The following is a 15,116-nucleotide window of genomic DNA, read 5'->3' on the forward strand; positions in this document are numbered from 1 at the left end:
CAGAGGCATATGGAAAACAATTTAATGGAAAACGATCTCTATCCGAACAATCAGTACGCCAAATTGTTAGAAATGCTTCAAATTCGACTAAGTCTGCAGCTAAGGTTAAGGAATAAGACGGAGTAAAAGCAAGCTTTTCAACTGTACGCGTACAATCAGAAATGCAGACACCTAAAGCATCTTAAAATAAAAAAAACGCTCGGAATGAACTACGCAATTAAAAACTTCGATTTTCAAAAAATACATGATGTGTACTGTTCAATCTGACACTCAACTTAATGATTGGCGTTCAATTGTCTTTACTGATGAAAAACGTTTTAATTTAGAAGGCCTTGATGGTCTTATCACGATTTGCGGAAAGATGAGTTATATTCAAGATGCCATCATAGCCGAGAAGTTGGAGTCATGTTGTGGGGTGTCATCACATTTTATGGAAAAATTTACTTGATTTTTATCGATCACAAAATGAACGGCGTTCGCTTCAAAACATTGTTGGAGTCCGTATTTCCTAAATTAAGTGATATCTTTGGACCAATTCGTTTGTTTTTTCAACAAGACAATTCTTCTATTCATAAAGCTCGAGCAGTAAAATCGTTTATTTTGAGTCAAAACGTTAATGTCATGACCTGACCTCCATATTCTCTAGATTTTAACGTAATTGAAACTGCTTGGGGCTGGCTAACAAGGAAGGTATACGAAGGAGAAAAGCAGTACGAAGATAAGGAGCTTAGAGCGAAATTTCCTTGACCTTCATTGATTCCCTGTATCTTTTTATGAAGGACTGGATATACATACATATATATGAAGTTATTACTAACAAAGGAGGCAGTACTCATTACTGAAATTATTTTTTTTATTTCTAAAAAATCAAATATTCACAAGAACTGAAAATTTAAGTTAAGAGAAATATTTTTCTTATAAAAAATTTAAAAGCCTAAGCGCGTCTATTTTAATGACCAAGAAAAAGGCACCCTTTTTTGAGTAGCTTTAAGAAAATATTTGAAAACACACTATATAAAAAAGGAGCTATATTCTTAGTGACAAGAATTACACAAATTTTGACAGATTCGTCATTTTACTATTTTTATGGTACATTTGAACTAAATATAAATAGATTCGTGAAACCAGACAGCTTTATTACTATTTTATTTCTTTATATTATTGGCATTTTGTGCTTATTTTTGAAGAGTTGTACATTCATTTACAAAGATTCAATAAACTGAACAAATTTACCAATTTCTTCACAAATCCAAGATTGCGACCTTGAACTAAGTGACTTGGCAGCTTTTGTTAAAAAACAATCAAGTTATTTTTGAAGCAAATAAAGACGATCGAACATGTATCTGAGCTGATAACCAGACAAGTATACTAAACCTGATATACAGCACTAGTAGTTTTTAGATTTTGAAATGATTTTGCATATTATGCAAATTATTGTATCGGAAATATTCAAAAGGTACTGCAAGTGCCATTCAAAATGCTCTTAAAATATGCCGTTATGCCGCAGAGCATTAACTTTTGCGTCTGAGAAGGTCAACATTGAACCGCTGTCTATGCACAACACAAACATGTTGAAGTGGTTATGTGTGTCCATACGTACAGTACACCTTTATTATAGTTGCCTGTGCATCAATTGCTTATGTTTGTTTGCATACACACAGCTATACAGCTATGAAGGTATATATACATTATATATGTGAACCTATGACTATTGGGCATTGCTTTGACAAAATTATGCAAATTGCTTTGTCAACAAACACGTATAGACGTGTGACTGTGAATACAATTTGTATTTGGTTAATATAAAGTTCGAAGCTAGTATCTGTGGTTATGGCGTTTGCGCATGCGCCAGACAACTTTGTGTCAAGTTCAACGGAAAAAACGCTAGAAAATGTTACTAATTGTATGTGGAATTTACTAATGTACAACAGCAACAACGAAAACTACATTTGGTAATACAAATTGCTGATTTTTGCACATCAGGTCCCCGCAGTCATGCTCGCATTTGCATGCGCTGTTAGTAGTTCGCGCATATTTCGCGAGTTTCGGACCACCCGCATTATTAGCTCTATGCATTAAATAGTTAGTATGCATACATTTTTTTCTAATGACTTGGTTATTGCGCCCCTAGCAGTAGTCACGTAAGTATTTGTTGTTCTTTGCATATCTTTCAGCAGCCTTCCGCTTAAAAGCTGAATCAATAAAATATGTCTGGATTCATTTCTGGGGCTTCTAACTCACTTAAACTTGAAACTCATATTATAAAAAAAACTCGTTAACTTATAATTATTTAAAATACATTCAAAATTTAAACTCCTGTTTACTGTTTTTTATGTTTTTTATATAATTTAACTAAATTATCTTGCTTGTGTATCAGGTATGCTTTGCGGAATCTATTTCCGTACTAAATTGAGTGTGTTTATCACATAAATGATGATATCTCAGAAGTTGTTTAAGCCAGATGTTTTGGTTTCAGCTAGATTGGTTTAAAGCAAAAAAGTTATCAACAAAGCTATCTATTAATAAAAAGTAAGACTGAATAAGCTTACGAGTTCACTTCTACTGGGTATCAGGTCATAAAGACTCAATGGCAATGATATTGTGGCCGAGATGTCCAAGAATGGTGTACGACTGACACCTGAGAACGTAATGAACAATGGAAAACTCGCTGCTTACAATGTCATGATTTCAAGCTGGCTTTGGCTAGAGTCAGTACATTGCAGGCAGGTGGCACCTAGCGAAGGCTGACGTATTTTCCCAATCATCCTCTTATGATGGACTGCTTTATAAAATGCTCAGAAGTAAGTGAATGGGTAATACAATGGCCACTGCTAATTAGGTACCTTCCGGTAGGTATAAAACGCTTGCGGTAGAGACCCCCAAATAATAAAACTCAGTATCAAAGTCAACAACGGAACGAAGCGGACCGTCGTTCAAACGTCGGTGGGAGACGAGGCTGCTACCACCGGCGGATACATCGATTCCATGAGCTGTGTCGCCAGTAGTCACACCTCCACTGCAACGGGAGCATGTTGCGGTAGTTGGGGTACTACTGCGAAACCTCTAATATGAAGACTTGAATTAAGAAAGCGCTGTAAATATAACGACGAAAATGGAGAAGAACTTCTTCGCTCTCCTGAGCAGGTGACGAAGGATTCCAACTCTGGCAACAAGAGAAAGGTTGAAGATAAAAGCTAGGTACAAAGCGTCAGTTGGAATATGCAGCCGTCTCGAAGGCAAGTTCAGACTGAAGGAAGAGAAGTTGTAACGGCAGGTTTGGGCCAGAGAGGTGGTGAAGAATGACCGGGTACACTTCGCTACTCGTTACTGCTGCAATGCCTCTTATCCATCGTACACTAATCGCATTGAAAAGCACATCGATGGAAAGAGACAGCGTTCGACGAAGAGTGAACCGAAGGCGCCTTTGAAAAAGAGGAAGTGGAGGGAGGTGGTCGAAAAGCTACACAACAAACCGACAACGTCCAAGGAAGCGACGGCAGCCAATCCGGACGTGAGGATTATGAACTGGAGGGTGCTAAGCGTGGCGAAATCAGGTGCCACCACCGCGGACAGACCTTAATTAGTGGTAAATAAACTGCTAAAATACTTGGACGACAAATCCCATAAGATAGTGATATATGTGGACGTCATTGCCATTTTAATAACGGGTAGGTGTCTACAGACTATTTGTAGTATTATGACTACCACTCACAATACAGTCCCGAAATGGGCATTACAAGTGGGTCTGTGGTTGAACCCGGTGAAGACAGATCTGCTTGTATTCATAAGAAAGCAAACATTTCTCAATGGAGGTTCCCTTCGGTCACACAACTCTGTTTTAAAGACCGCACCAAGTACCTTAGGGTAGGCTTGGACAGCAAACTGTTGTGAAAGCACATTGTACAAGAAAGAGTGAGAAAGGCTAGCAATGCTTTATATGCGTGAAGGCTGAAAACTGAGCAGAAAAATCGGCGGGACGACTACTGGCCTTCGGGCATAGTTCGGTAGGGAATCGGAAGTACACAAAGTTCCTATTGGCATTCGATGACAAATCGAGAAGACTGCAGGACTGGGGTCCCAAAAATATGATACACTTGACCACTGTGGTGTTGGAAAAATGTTTTAAGTAAATATTTCAAATATTTGCGAAAATGCACCTTGAAGCGAAAGTCGTTGTTAAACAACCTACACGAAAATACCACTACAAAAAATCGCAGTAGGGTGAGTGTGCAATAAATTTGAAGACTATGAGTATAAATGTGTGTGAGTATACCCAACTCGTATTACACAATCCCTATTTACAATTGTATGTTAATGGATTACGCGAAACATTTGATGACCTCCATCGCATGCAGCGATCAATCAAGAAAATCAACAGACAAATAAAGAATGAAAAAAACACTATTAACCTTATTACTTAGCCATTATTGGCGGTGAATTGCTAATGACAGCACCAATGAAGTAATCGCACTTCGGAGAAAAAGCTGCCAGACGCGGACATGAAAGTGAGCGTGAAAGAGCGCATGACTTTCGCAGAAATGGAAAAAGCAAGAAAGTAGGTGGGCAAACGGAATTTAAAAGCAAAACAAAAAACGAAAATGAAAATAAAAGGAAATTGTTTACGGCGCGCGTTCATAGACTCCAGCGGCTGTTTTTGTTGCGCATGCGCGCTACCATGGCTGGCAGCCGAGAGCGGATGGATGGTTGGCTGACTGGCTGGCTGGGTGAATGGCTGAGCTGTTGGCTGTGCTCAAAACCGCTTTTTAGCTGTTATGTCATAGCTAAATGGTTGCGCACGCTAATGTTTTATTTATTTGTTGTTGCTTTTTTTTACAAAATGTTTTTGCATTTCGGTATGGCTCCGCGTTGTTGTTATTATGGCCTCTTTCATACAAATATTTACACTTTCATACACTTATATTTATACTCGCTGATATTTTATTTTATTGCATTTTTAGCAGCAGTTTTATCTTCAGCCACGATCCGTTCACGCTGCTGCTCACTCTGGGCTCTCGTAAATGACACAATAATAACAAAACAACAGCGCATAGTTTGAATGGTGTTTTCCAAGCAGCAATAATGACTTGGCAACTGTTGCGGCAAAGTGCCCGCTGGCCTGGCTGCTTCTTCAGCGGAGGCAGAGAAGGGTGTACAAATGCTACACAACTTTTGAAATTCATTTCCATGATGCTGGCAAATTTACTCTGACACCAATATGCCAATATTCGCGGCATTAAAGTGGGCTGAGCGTAACTAATGTGCGTTGCAACTCTTGCAAGACTCAAAATAAATTTACTCGCATAACTCTTGTGTCTGCTAAAACTGTGTGCAGTGAAGAGAGTAATGAATAATTTATTTTGTGTCGTACTTTTTGCAAATGTAACTACATTTGTCGTACTTTTACTTTTAGCTCTTCATCAGTGAGCTTCAAGAGCATCTACAATTATGTTTGTTGTTTTTTCTATTCTTGAGCCTAGGCTATAGTTAACTTAGAAAATTCTAGAATATGACTTCTGTAGGTTAGAAAATTGTCTACCTTATTTCTTATAATTTTCTTGTTTTTGACTTCATAGTCCAATGTGTCAAGAAGCCATTTTAGGTTGAAATATGTATTTAATTTTATTTTATATATTGTATTAAAAACATTATTGAAGACGAACCATGAAAATAAAGCTACATTGACTATTGTAAAAAAATTTCTCATATTCATAGGCCGCTTAGAAAAAATTGTATCTGAAATCAATCTTCAAATGACAAGTGAAGAGAAAGGAGGTAATAAGCTGTGTGGTCTTCTACTGAAATAAATAAATAGCTCGAGTTATATAACAGGTTCTACTGTAGAGACATTTTCAGATGATATTCTGAAAGTTTTTATGTTCGAATGATATGCTAAGGATCGATCTTGTTATCGAAGGATCCTGAGTTGGTGAGACTCACTGGGAAAGAAAAATTTTGTGTACCAAAATATGACGAGATATAATCACCGCATACCAAACCAAGAAGAATAGTTATGATATGCAAGTCTTATAGAGGTTATTGGCAGCTAGCGAACCCTCTGTACATTTGAGAATAGTCAGAAAATATAAAAGAAAATTACTTCGGTTGCACCTATAATACCCTTCAAAATGATTTTAACATAATTTTAGTCAATCACTTTGGCAGCTATATACTATACTCGATCCAAACAATTCCGTGAAAGCTTGCACCATATTCATAGACAATAACAATTTTCTGGAAGATATCTCGTCAAATGAGAAAGATTTCCATAAAAACACTTTAATTCGATCCTTTATTTTACAAATGTAACAAATTTCTGATCGATATCCCAAAAACTGAGGAACTAGTTAGCGTATATACAGACAGACGGACAACAGTTGTTGTGTTTTACGTGAGTACCTGCCGTTGACAGCCTAAACTCACGGTGCTTGAAAGCACATAGATCAAAACAATCAAAAACACAATCAAAACAACGTTGAAGTTCCCCCATAATAATATATGTTTTTTTGCAAATATTATTAGGTTCCAACTGGTCAGGTGCAAGGGAGGGCGACTCCACACTGAATTGAATATTTAATTCTACCTGCCTTTAGGTTTAAACCACAGCCACCATGAATCTCTCTAAACGGCCAAATAGAATGAGCTGATTCGAGCGAACTCCAAGGGCTAACTGCTCCACGTAGTACCAGATTTAAGTCTGCGGTCACACCTCGTAGCTTTGACTTAGTGCATATTAGATTTTAGTCGCCTCTTACGACAAGTCTACTTTTTCGCGGACAATTCAACACCCTGCCCGCAGGGGGAAGACACACAAACAGACAAACAGGACTAAATCGATTCAGCTCGCAATGTTGCATGTTGTAATTTATATATAAATTTTAACCTATTCAGGGTAAAATAATATGCCCGCCACTTATACCAGCAGGGCTGGAAAGTTTCAATTTAGTTAATATGTTCGTGATTAGACCTAACCTTTAAAAGAAACGCACTTATATACTTGTATATACTAGTAAATAGTATGATGTCATTTATGGATATTTGAGATAACTGTAAAAATACCATATACACTTTTTTTATTTAACTTCTAATAATTTGCTTCCAAAAAAAAAAAAAATTTTTTTTATCATACATTGTTAGTTCAGATAATATATGTACCAGATTGCGCTCGCTGTTTAGATAAAATCATCACAGCCGCTGTCTGCATTCACAAACACCACGAGTTATGAAACTTGTACTGAAATTACTTAACACTTTTAACCTCTTAAAGAAAATAATCGTGGTGTGCTCCAATATAATATACAAGCTAATTCAAATAAAATGCAAAGGAGGAAGATCTGTCAACCTCAAAATCACCAATTCTCTGATTGTATAATAATACTTCTTCTTTACTTTGCATAATAATAAGTTATATAAATAAAATTTTTTATATTGAAACTCTTAGAGAATTTTAAGTTGCTTGTCTTATATAAACAAAAGAGAACTATTTTATGGCTGTCAAAAGTCCGAAATTTCAGTAGCGACTTTATGTATTTTTATACGTGACCCATGCAAAAGTGTTTTATTCGGGCATTTATCTTGCTTACAGTCTGCGCACTTTGTACTTTGTAAATTTGTATTACTTTTATAAATAGAAATTAAAATTTTTAGTCCACAGAATATATTACCACTTTGTTAGCGACTTTTGTCAAATTCGGTCGGGATTTATATATGAGAGATGGTTTTAATATTTTTGCTTGGTAGCAATAATTTAATACAGTGCTTAATTATTTATTTTTGACTTTGCAAAGTAGAAAGGGCTTTCGAGTGTCACAGAAAAGTGAAACATTTTCATTCACGCTCAGTTGCTAAGACATAAATTGCAATGATTCTGCAAAGAATATCATAAGCTTTTAGCTAAAATAATGATTAATTGAGGAAAAATCGTTATGCCTGCTTCTCAAAAGAGTTCTCCAATTATCTCAATTGCTTGTCATCCGTTTTAGATGAAATTTAAACAGATTTATTACATACGCGAAAATGAATGAATAATTTTAAAGCTTTCAAAGCACCCAGCAGTAAAATTTACTGGTTGTAAACTACCTGATAATTGGTCAGAGAACTGTCTTTTTTTCATACTATCCAAAAGTTTTATAGCGATAGTTTTTAATGTGTTAATTAACAGATATAAAACTTAAATATTTCTTCATAATAGTGCGAAGAAAAGAGTTCAATAAGAAAAACGAAAGCAATGGGTTTAGTAAAAAACCGAAAGACGATATTGCCATACATATACAATAATATAAAAACTTCGTACAATTAATCTGACTAAGAATTGCTCCTTATTGTGTACACTCATAGAGACCAAATTTAACAAATCGATTTATAATTCATTCCTTCCTAATAGTTAATAATACTCAACGATTGCCCTCCTCCTTATTTTGGAACGGACTCTAACTTCTCCGAATGTACTTGATAAGCAGGGTTCGATATCTAAGAAGATTTACCAATGATGTAAAAATAATTTTTATAGTAAGCGGATTTTTAAATTCATTTCACCATCGTTTAACAAAACTAAGAGCGCCCTTAGCTTTAAAAACATGCATGAAGATTGAAAGTTAATCTAGTTGTAAACTAGTACTTCTCAGTCTAATTCGTTTAAAAATTTTTGTTTGTAACTTAATATTGATTCTAAGCAGTTTGATATATCACTGCAGGGTGCAAATAACAATTGCGTTGTTGTAGCTAAGTGCTAATGCTAAGTGGTTCGTTGGAACTTTGCCCCGGATGAAAAATAATTAGTCACTTGGTGGAGCGGTGAGCGGAGCAAAATCAATTAGTTAGTTTAGTATGCTAATCCAACTGACTGACAAGTGATGCATTCGGGTATTTTGTGGTTAGTAAATGTTAAAACAATCATGTATGTGCATTGGCAAATACTTTTTTATTTAAACATGACAAGCATTTAAAGCAAACTAACATAACATTACAACTTTATAATTAATTTTGCTATGTTACAGGTGCAATTAAAAAATGAAAGCGATAAAAATATCATTCTAATTAAATGTATTTTTAATTTATTGGTTTGTATTAAATTATTTGAATTATGAAATTTTAGACTTAACCTAAAAAATCACTTAATTTTCGGAAAAGTTTTGTAGACGTCAGAGGTACGCAATTTACGTATCAGTGTTCACATTTGTGAATCACATTCCGTGGATCACATTGCAAATCTCATGTAAATTGAGCATATACATTGGATAAAAAAGGTCACGGAAATTATGATTTAAATTCATTGGCCATATTGAAGCATTTGCGTGAAAACATCCGTCGAAAACGGCCGGAATTTTGGCAGAACCACTCACGGATTTTGTCATCGAGCCACGATTGTGATAGAGTTTAAAGCCAAAAACACAATGGACACCATCGGTCAACCCAGTATTCACCAGATGTGACTCCATGTGATTTTTTTCCCAAAATAAAATTGCCGTTCCGTGGAACCCGTTTTCAGTCGACCGACGAGGTAAAACGAAACTCGCTGAAGGAGCTAAAGGCCATCCCAAAAAGTGCTTATAAAAAGTCTTTCGAGTACTGGAAAAATCGTTGGCATAAGTGTATTACATCTTGTGGGGATCACACTCAAGGCGGCATTAAAATATTATAAATAATTTAATATTTTGCGTTTTATTTACGTTTTCCGGTATATAATATGCATATACCGAAGATCTACCGTTTATGAAACCGTTACTAACGGTTGAGGAATTTTCAAGACAATTTTTCTAGTCAGAAATGTATTCAGAGTTTTAGGATTGTCCGCTGATAGTGATAGACTTTACTATTTTTAGCAATTTTACTAAAATTTCAAAACTAAAACCTCACAACAAAACGAAGGATTGATTTTTAGTGATGAAAGATGATTTTTATCCTGAAACTCTCGCTTTTTAACAAGTGCTTGCATCGTCGGAAAGTACCATATTGTAATGTTGTATCTGATAAGTTGCCATAGTTACTGTTATGAAGAAAACAGAGTCCAGTATATTTTTAACTTTGACGGATTTTAAAAGTTAGGTTAGTTTTAAAGTAATGAGGCTCAACTTCGTGATAGAATATGAATTATCTCACTTAGACAGCTAAGAACGCCGGTTGGCTGTGATTCCTAAGTAGAATGTAAGAAAATCTTCTACACGTCTCGAACCCACGTATTTGCGAAATATAGTCATATATATGTATATGATTGGCTTAGGTAGGAGTCTCTTTGCGATTATGAGACCAAGAGGAATACAAGGTTTGTATGTCTCAAGCAGCTCTTAATAGATAAATTGTAACCGAAGATCAAAAAAGGAAGAAGTAACTTGAACGGCATCAATGTTATTTGGTTGTATGTCAAATACATTTAAATATTTGTATGATCTTCTGATTGATAACAGCTAGAAAATTAATAGAAGAACCCATAATAAATACTATAATGTTGATTAAAATAATAAAGCCTAACAAATCAGAAATATTCGGAAGGAAATATTGGAAATAATTTCTTATGAAGATGATGCATATCGTGGCCTAAAATGCAAAATCGAAATTGAGTTTTTTATTGCTTACGATTCAATACATCATATTAAAAAATTTTCTGCTTCCGCTGTCAGATGTAACCAATATATGCATAACCATTTTATAACCAAATTTCAAATTTGATTTCAATATGAGTGGCTTCCATTACAACGTTTTTCCTTCGCCTTTAAACTTATGATAAGTGATATTACGTTATTTTGCATTTTAGGTGACGATTTATTAAAAATTTAAGAAAAATTCCACAGATATGTACATCAAGCAAAGAACATAAAAATAGTAACTACTTTTTTTTTTTTAAAAATGTGCACAACATAATGACACTACTGGCATATTATAATTTTGACTTTTTGTTTTAAAAATTAACAATTTTCTAGCGGGTTTTTGCAAAGGCCATAATTTATATTTTTTTTTTAACTTTTTTGATAATTTTTTTTTGTTATCCCCATATCCACGCCGCAATATAATACACTGCAAGGCATATGTATGTACTAAGTACGAAATAGGAAGTGAAGGCAAGAGGAAAACGAAAAAAAAAATCTCATATACCACGATTAATGAATAGCATAAAGGTATGAAATGCTTCTAGCACGCACGAAATTTAAAAAAAAATTAAAATGCACATATGTATTAGTTGTTATGAAGTAATGAGTTTGCCATGAAATCGAATGTTAATAAATATGAAAATTCAAACACGTACAATTTTAGCGTTAAACGCTTTGGTGGTTTGTCGTTCTACGGCAAAATTTGGCAATGGTTCCAAAAATTCGAAAATAACTGCAAATTATCCACTCAATAGCAGGTGTACGTGATGCACGAATCGCTGTTACTGCAATTTATTGTTTATAATATTATAAAATCTTTAATTCAATTGTAGTTCTAGGCTTGCAACACTTTTCAATGGTTTTAACAACACGCTCAATATTTTGCTTAATGCTGCTGTTGTATGCTGCTTACTATGTATATTTATTAAATGAAAACGACTAAATTAGCGATTGTTAAACCACGACGACAACGGCGAAGGCGCGTCTTAATTCCGTGTCTTGGCAGTTGGGCTTGCAATTGATTACTAACGTATTTTTATCACACGCCAACGGAATTAAGCTCAAAACCGACACACAGTTAAACAAGTCAACGAGTGGCGCCGCCACCACCACCACCGCCATCGCCATTGCCGTTGAGACAGTTCACGTAAAGGCGTTGAGGCTAGCGCCTGCAAGGTGGTCGGCTAGAGACCACCGTCAATCAAGACAAGTGCTTTGAGCCAACAGGAGAGGCAAAACGACAGCGTTTACGCTCTTGGCTTAAAAGTGCGCTCCAAAAGTGCTGCATATGAGGGAAAACGGAGTGCTAGTTTCAGTGTGCGGAGTGTTGTCATGTGAGGTGATAATGAGGGGTTTGAGCTTACCACCGTCACTGGCGCTTAATATTTGAGTGACTGAGCAATTGAGCGTGATAATTACTAGTGTTCCAAAAAAGCTAAACTGCTTTAAGTCTGATAGTAGCAATTATCTTAGTATTGTGCTTGAAAATCGCAATACGCCAGCGCGACTGCCAAAAGAGTGGAAGAGTATTGCAAAGAGTAATTTACTGAAAACGCTGGCAAGCTAAGAGATTTCGGAGCGAAATAAAAGTGCGTCAAAAAATATATACACACACGTTGCAGAGGTGTGCGTGAACGCAGTAAATCCACACCGTTGTTGTAATTGTATTAATTACTATGTTTTTTTTCTTGCCCACATACACTCGCAACCTTCGCGCGAGCCACTCGAATCGAAAGCGAAAGTTAACTATGCTCAAATCCAGTTTTATCAGCTGCTGCTTTGGATTAGATTATTTTTTGTTTTTTTTTTTTTGTTTTTTCTTACTACTGTCAGCTACATTTGGTTTTGCTATGTTTGCTGCTGCCCTTTGTAGCACACACACACACTTGTGTGCAAGAGCACACACACTCAAAGGTTTTCGTACGCACAAAATAAAGTGGCGCAAAGTAAAAGGTTTAACAATTTTTTGTTTTATCTTTGGTATTTTTGGAGGTTTAAGCATTCGCTCGCATTTAATTTTACTAACATTGTTTTTATTGTTTTTTCTTTAACTATACCTTTTTACCTTTTTATTACTATTTACTTATGTTGTTGATTTTTATTAGTACTTGTCGACAATGCTGACATGGTTTAGCTCAAAGGAAGCTTATAAACAAATAGAAAAACAAGAAAAAACGTTAACTTCGGTTGCACCGAAGCTAAATACCCTTCACAGGTACATTTCTGTTAGTAACTATGTGTTCAGTTTTCATGGAAGCTATGTGCTATAGTTAACCGATCTGAACAATTTCTTCGGAGATTACATTGTTGCCTTAGAAAATAATATATTCCAAATTTCGTGAATATATCTTGTCAAATGTGAAAATTTTCCATACAAGCATTTGATTCCGATCGTTCAGTTTGTATGGCAGCTATATGTTATAGTGGTCCGATATCGGCCGTTCCGACAAATGAACAGCTTCTTGAAGAGAAAATGACGTTTGCAAAATTTCAAAACGATATATTTAAAACTGACGGACTAGTTTGTATATATACAGACAGACTGATGGACAGACAGACGGACAGACAGACGGACATGGCTAAATCGACTCAGCTCAACATACTGATCATTTATATATATACTTTATAGGGTCTCCGACGATTCCTTCTGGGTGTTACAAACTTCGTGACAAACTTAATATACCCTTTTCAGGGTATAACAAGCTGACTGTAAGAAGCTGATAGATAATGATATAAAGTAAAAAATAACAAAAGAGTAGCATGTGCAAGGGCATATAATGGATATGCATGCATATAAATATTTACTTATGATCGGATTTGTATTTGTTGAATAATTGTCTTGATGGATAATGAGTTTATATTTCTTTCCTGTAGCTCATTTTTTTACTTAAAAACAGGTGCATTTCTTGTAAAATGAAATGGTATAAAAAGATCTTTATCTTGATTTTGATCGGTCAGTTTGTATGGCAGATATAAGATTACAACATTGCCTTGTATAAGGATCCAGGTCAAATTTTGATCTGATCGAATAGAATATTTTGATAAATCAGTTTATTTGGTAGCTGTATATTATAGTGATGCGATAACCCGTTCTGAAAAACGAGCAGCTTCTTGAAGAGAAAAGAACGTGTGCAAATTTTCAAATCAATACCTCAAAAACTGAGGGACTAGTTCGCTTATATAGGAACAGACGAACACAATCAATCGCCTCAGTTCGTCACGATGATTATTTGTATATGTATATAAATTATCCCCAATCTATGACGATGGAGACCTCGTTATCCGACCATGAAGAAGTCCGAATAGTAATTACCCGCCTGAAGAACAACAAAGCGGAACGGCCCATGAGCGGCCCATGAGCTGCAGAACTAAATAGAGAAAGTACTATCTACTATAAGGGTGTACAGCCTCTGGCGTATGCCGATGATATTGATATCTTTGGCTTCAACATGGTGAACTAGTCACTGTTGACAGTCATAATTTTGAAATCGTAGTTAATTTCGAATATCTTGGAACCAGCATTAACACCAACAACAATGTCAACCTAAAAATCTAACACAGAGCAACTCTTGCCAACAAGTGCTACTTTTGACTGAGTAGGACAATTGAAAAGTAAATTCCTCTCTCGACGAACTAAGACCAAACTCTATAAGCCACTCATCATCCTCATCTTGCTATATGGGTCAGAGGTATGGACGATGGCAACATCTGATGAGTCAGCACGAGAAAAAGTTTCTGCGGAAGCTTTATGGTCCTTTACGCATTGGCAACGGGGAATACCGCAGTCGATGGAACGATGAGCGGTACGAGATATACGACGACATTGACGTTGTTCAGCGAACAGCGGCTACACTGGCTAGGTAATGTCGTCCTAATGGATGAAAATACTCCGGGTCTGAGAGTGCTCGACGCAGTATCCACCGAGGGAAGCAAAGGAGGACATCTACTCCATGGGAAAGACCAGATGGAGAAGGACCTGGCCACAGAGGGAATCTCCAGTTGGCGCCAAACAGCGAAAAGGAAGAACGGCTATAACCGCGTAAGCGGTGTCCATGCCAATAAAGAAAAAGATATAACTTATACCTTATCCAAAGTTTCCTAGTGACAAACTTCACCACAAACTTAATATCTGGGTGCCGTATATTACGTTGTTATAGTTATATGAAAAACCAATCACTCTCCAGTCCATGAAAAGGGCTGTTTCGATATGGTCGGACCAAAGGTGTTAAGTGAATGAGTTTCACATGGAATGTATAGAGGTGATTAGTCACATGTGGGGTGAATTTTTAATGTGTCAGGGTCTTATCTCGATAATTAGCAGTTCGACCTGCTGCAACACCCAGAACGAAGTTGAGCAAGGCTCAGTCTGGTTCCGCATGACAACTCGATCTCGCGGAGTGTGATTGGAGAGGCGCCTTTCAAAGAGGCGGGATTGTGAGGTCAATAAGAGTGTCACGTCTGAAATTGCATTACTATTTTGTTGTAGTTCGCAACGTTCCATTGATGTTCCTAGGAAGCTGTATCGACCGATATTGC

At 36.1% G+C, this 15,116-nt stretch overlaps 1 protein-coding gene across 2 annotated transcripts in view; it reads right to left on the reverse strand.

Annotated features, from left to right (window-relative positions):
- Nucleotides 1-11,611, reverse strand: part of LOC126759226 (uncharacterized) — a 47,188-nt gene extending 35,577 nt beyond the window's left edge. The window contains exons 1-2 of one of the 2 annotated variants that reach the window (XM_050473930.1): nt 11,494-11,611; nt 11,237-11,365 (exon numbers count right to left, since the gene is read on the reverse strand). The gene's annotated coding sequence lies outside the window, so the exon portion shown is untranslated. Of the gene's footprint in view, nt 1-11,236 lie in introns of both variants that reach the window. The other variant, XM_050473931.1, reaches the window with a different exon arrangement.
- Nucleotides 11,612-15,116: the final 3,505 nt, after the last annotated feature.

This window comes from Bactrocera neohumeralis, chromosome 5, assembly GCF_024586455.1.
Source record: "Bactrocera neohumeralis isolate Rockhampton chromosome 5, APGP_CSIRO_Bneo_wtdbg2-racon-allhic-juicebox.fasta_v2, whole genome shotgun sequence".
NCBI lineage: Eukaryota > Metazoa > Arthropoda > Insecta > Diptera > Tephritidae > Bactrocera > Bactrocera neohumeralis.